Source organism: Miscanthus floridulus, chromosome 5 (assembly GCF_019320115.1).
Source record: "Miscanthus floridulus cultivar M001 chromosome 5, ASM1932011v1, whole genome shotgun sequence".
In the NCBI taxonomy this organism is placed as follows: domain Eukaryota; kingdom Viridiplantae; phylum Streptophyta; class Magnoliopsida; order Poales; family Poaceae; genus Miscanthus; species Miscanthus floridulus.
The window spans coordinates 43158065-43164064 of NC_089584.1; positions in this window are offsets into that span (position 1 = coordinate 43158065).

The window sequence follows — 6000 nt, forward strand, 5'->3', positions numbered from 1 at the left end:
TGAAGTCGCATGAACCATGACCACGATTCATTGTTCTCTTCCTCTGCCAAAGCAAAAGCCATGGGTACTATCTGGTCCTCAGGATTAATAGCAGCAACCATCATCAAGGTGCCCCTATACTTTCCTGTTAGGAAAGTGCCATCAACAAGTATGACTGGCCGATAAAATTGGAATGCATGTTCCATTTGCGCGAACGACCAAAACATACGATAGAGGACATGCCTCAACGGGTCCTGAAAATACATCCCTCTAGTGTCCACAAACTATTTCAAGTCAAGGTTGTAGTAATGCATTGCACATAAGATGTGGGGCATCCTATTGTACGCTTCCTCCCAACTATCCCAATGAATCGCCAGGGCAATTTGCTTAGCATGCCTAGCATTTCCATACTTCATATCATACTCAACGAATTCAGATATGGACTATTGCAACGAAGACACCAAAATGTCATTATTGTCATCAACGAGCCCTAATATACGATGGGCAAGGTAACGTGCAGTGAGTTGCTGATGATTTTCCTTCCTCCTATTTGTTAGACAAGTGTGGGGTTCGACCACTTTACTTATCCTCCACTTGCCACCACTCTGTCTCTTTCATGCATTTAACCTCCACATACAACCGTTTTTGCATATCACGTGGTACCTCAACTCTTGGTCCGAATGAGTCACGTTGTACGGCCTATGGTGATACACAACATAGTCCTGAAGGAAAAGCTTCATCTTTGACATTGTATTGAATATCATCCCCTTACTAAGGATTTCTTTCTCATGGTCATACATTGATTTCCTACACATCTAGAGACCAGTGTCACAAACTGCCATATCCATCATGCTAACATCCCTATAGTTTAGAATGCCCCTGAAAGGTATGTTCATCGACCTTAGTTGCTCAAGCTCAGTCGCTGTGTAAGATGGTGGTGGAACATACTATTGTGCTTCGCTAATTCTGCCCCATGAATCATAGGGTGTATCATCTGCTGATAGATCTGTGACTAGTCTACCCTAAGCCTGGATAGCATGCAAAACCTTAGTTGGTACTGGTAATGGCATACCATGAATAGGTACTGGGATGTCATCAATTGGTGTGGGCATAACATGTCTACCTCCCTGGTCATCATCTGAATCATCCGGATCACTGCTAACTACATCACTGATCCTGTCCTCCTCCTCCTCCTCCAATTCGAACTCGTTCACATTGAAGTCATTGCTTATACAACCTACTTGACTTGAATGAAACTACTCCTGCATCAACTGACCGTCCAAATCCATGTTACCCTGAGTTGCTTCCCCTTTGACCCTCAATTCTTGCTCATTGCCTCCAACACCATCAATGGACGGCCCATCTAGAACACCCTGCATCCTATACCCATTCTCCACCACCACCTCAGCCATGGGCACATTGGAACCTTGAAGCACCCTATTGTAGCGGGACCAGTGAGTAGGGTCATGCAAGGGCATCAGGACATAGTGTGCCTTAGTCTTCCCAGTATCAAACCTCCCCTTTAGTGTGAAATCACCGCCAAACTTTGCATTCAAACGGACACAAAGGTTGTTGAAGCTAGGAGGTTCATCAAACCATTCCAATTCTTCTTTCATATCCTTAAACATACCATCTTCTCTCCTAACACTTCCTCCATAGAAAACTCTAACACAACGATCCATCTACAAAAATGTTTCAGAAACTTCATTAGGTCATCGAAATCGTCATGTGTACTAACTTACTGACTACACCTATACTAACTAATCTAATATTAATACATATACCAACAATTCTAACTAACTACACTAAACACACTAATATTAATACCTATACTTACTATACTAGGTAACTTTACTAACTATACATATTTAGCTAACTGCAAAACTAACTGCAAAACTATACATAACTTATATTTACTAACTTCACTAAATATCTTTGCTAATTAATTGTATAAATCTCTATCCAGTCAAATAAAATTTGAATCATAACCCTAGCAAAAAAAATTGATAGAGATGTAGAAGAGCATTACCTCAACAAAGATTATGGGTCACCACAATCCACCAATGCAAAGGAGATGGCCACCGGCGGCAATGGCTGGCCGGTAGCGGCCTACTTCTGGAGGGCGGCGACAATCCCCCCTTTTGGAGGATGATGATGGGCAACGCAGCAATGTCCTTCATGGCTCGAGATAGTGCAGAGAGATGGAGGGGCAGCGACGAGGACGGGCGACACATGACAGTGGGGAGATGGAGGGGCGGCGGCGACAGTAAGGAAGGCAACGAAACAGGGGAGATGGAGATGGAGTCAGGGAGGACTGGCACACGGCAGCGGGCATGGTGGGCGTGGTGGCCGCAGGCTCGCCGGCCGACTGTGGCCGTGGCGGGCGTGGCGTGGTGGCGGCGCGGCGGGTGTGGTGGGCGGGCACGACGTGGCATGGTGCGGCGACAGGCGCAGGGAGGCTCAGGGCGTGGCTCCTCTCTCTCCAATCGGTTCAAATGGGCCGAGTGAGAGAAAGGGAAGCGAGGTCAGGTACAAGGGGTTGCCGTGTCGTGATGCGTGGCATGGCAGCCCCACATCGTGATGCGTGACGCGGCAGGCCCGCCGCGCCGTGACGGGTGGCGCGTCAGACCTGGCACGTCAGCAGTCGCCACAGCCGTTGACTGCCCCTATCGCGTCTCCATGCATGGCGCGGCAGCATGCATTAGCCATGCCATGCAAACTGACGCATCCAAAAGTGTGAGTTTTAAAAATAAATAAACAGTGTTAGTTTAAAAATATTTTAAAAAATATGTTAAAAATAAAAAATTTGCCTGAGAGAGCGAGCTCCCTCTAGTGTATGTAGATATTGGTGGCGCTATCAAGCTAAGATTGCTCACACATCCATGCAGCACTCGCTCACATCAGCAGCAGCAATCTATGACCACTAGAGTGCATGCATGGAGCTCGCCCAATCACGCACGCCGGCCGTGAGCTAAGGTCCATGTCTGGCCATCGACTTCTCATAGACGACCGGTTCTTCCTTTTGATCGATCAATGAAGCAACAATAATATAGTGCATGGCCTCGGCCTGAAGAAGGAAGATCGATCTGAGTCCAACTTGTCCGATCCGATGCATGCATGCATGCCTGGGAAGCGATCAGGGGCAAACAACGAGCGTAGGGGTGTAGGCAGCTACACATACACATCAAGAAATGTGACGCAGTGGCAACGGCGGTGGTGGCAACGACATACACAGCATGCACGCGCCGGCCAGCCGGGAGTGGTATACGTAGCACCTAGCTAGCAGAAACGATCAAACAGGCACTAGTGACTCATGCATAGCTTGAATATTCCTAGCGATCCGACCAGCGACGACCATTCCAAATGGGAGGGACTTCCTAGTCTCGTCTTCTCGGCACTGGTCCCCATTCAGTTCTTTTGGCAATCTTTCTCATCATGGACGTGCATGTTAGAAAATTAGGTATTTTCATGACCAATTTAATCTAGAAATAAAACATCAGAAGGTTTATGATGATATATATGTGCATGTGTATATCACTGACAAACGCTACAACATGCAAATATGACATACAGACCGATACAGTAAGAACACAAAATGCAGTAAACACAGAGTTGAGATTGTACCTAGTGGAGGGTCCCATGCCGAGGGCATCGGAGGCTCCATTCGCACTAGTCGACATAGTGCGTTGCTCGAAGTCGTGGACCATAGTTGATGTAGGATGGTGTTCATAGTGCAGTCCCATGAACAGTCACCAGATGAGTTCTGCAAGCGATCCATAGGAGGAAGACGGGGACAGGTTCCACGAGTTTCAGCGATCACCAGGAAGAAGATGGGGACAGGTTCAGTGAGCAGTCGTGGAATCGCTCCTCAAAAACCTAATTGCCGCATACCCCATGCAGGGTTTGCAGGCGGACGAGGTTTCTGGAGGCACCTGCTCTCCCGCTCCTCTGTGCGCATAGAGGAAAGTCAAAGGGCTGCTAAGATGTGGTCTCTCTCAGAAGCAAAGCAGGGGGAGTGAACTGACGGAGGACTGCTGATTTATGGCTGCAATGGGGAGGGAGAAAGGCAGTGGAGAATCCTTGGAGACGGTAACTGGTGCAATCAGTTTGTCTCCACCATAAAGGAGAGAAACTCCTGTGATTATGTGGATTAAGTGGCAAAACCTGGCCACGTCCTCCCGCTCACTCGTCGCCCGTCTACCTGCCTCGCCTCGCCACGCCATGCCCACATCGACGACCCGGCCCAGCCGGCCGGCGGTGGCTCACGCGCGCGTGTGGCACTCATTTGTCCTTTTCTCAGCTTCTCAATTAAGATGGATAATTTCCAACCATATAAGTTGAGTAAATGTTCAGTCAAAACCTCATACGATATTAAACCATACAACACTTAATGTTATGTACCATAGAGTTTTATTTGATTTATTAAATATTATATGGGCCAAGTCCATAATATATCCAACAATCCCCACCAAACTCTAGGGTTTGTAACAAAGTAGTCTTAGAACCATATTTCTTTTATATATCAGTGTTTTGATGGAGATTGTTAAGTTGAACATCTATCTAGAGCAATAGTTTCACTCAGTCACAACTGAATAATGGACTAAGCCTTGAATTGACAGTTTTGTGTGAGGTGAATGTCACTAAAGTCATTAGCTGATACTAGGCTACAAAAGGCATCCCCCTATTTGAAGCATATAAGTCATACTCCAGTGCCTTTCATGAGTATTTAGAGATCACCTAAATCTCATAGACTATGACTAGTAGTTTGACTCATATAGGTGTGTTCCTCAAAAGATATTATGTAGGACAACATCTTTGCTTTAGCAAGCCACTTGGAACACATTAAGGTGAAAACCAACCTGCCTTACAGAAAGGAAAGAAATGCATACAAATGAGTCTTAATAAGGATCTTTCCTCATAATTTACTACTAGCTTATTTCACCATCCTACTTCACGGGATCTCCGATCACATAGAACAGGTTACCACTATAGTAAATTTCATGTGGGTCTCAAACCCATCTCTCTCGATGCACTTTCTATCACATTGTATGACAGACCCTTAGTGAATTGATCTACTAGATTGTTAAACGTGTGAACATAGTCCAACGCTATTACTCTGGAGTTTCTCAATTTTCTGACAGATTTTAGTCGTCTCTTAACATACCTTGTAGACTTCACGTTATCCTTAGAACTGTTAACCTTTGTAATCACAGTCTGGTTATCGTAGTTCATAGAAATAGCTGGTATGCATTTTTCAACAATTGGTAAATCCATAAGGAGATCACGAAGCCACTCAGCCTCAGAGCCAGTGGTGTCTAATAATGTGAGTTCTGCTTCCATTGTAGACTTCGTTAAGATAGTCTGCTTGCAAGACTTCCAGGAAATAGCACCACCTCCAAGTGAAAACACATATCTACTTGTGGCATAAAGCTCATCAGCATCAGAAATCCAGTTGGCATCACAATAGTCTCTAGCACCTTCGGGTGTCTAGTATAACAAATACCATAGCTCATAATACCTTTTAGATAGTGCATCACTCTCTTAAGAGCACGCCAGTGATCATCTCCCGGGTTTGACATAAACTGGCTCAGTTTGCTCACAGCAAATGAGATGTTAGGCCTTGTTGTACTAGCAAGATACATGAGCAACCAATGATCTGGAAATATCTCAATTGATCCCTTGCTATTCTTAGATTTTTCATCAATAGCACACTAGGGTCATAAGGTGTAGGAGTATATTCACAGTCACTAAACCCAAAGCAACTCGGTACCTTTTCCACATAGTGGGATTGTAATAGAGTTACCCCACCATCACTTTCTCTCAGAAGCTTGATATTAAGAATAACATTAGCCTCTCCAAAATCTTTCATTTCAAAATTATTAGATAAAAATCCCTTTACCTCCTCAATCACTTTGAGGCTGGATCCAAAGATCAGTCTGTCATCAACATATAAGCACAAAATGACTCCTTCACCCCCACCATACAGATAGTACACACATTTGATAGTTTCATTCACAACAA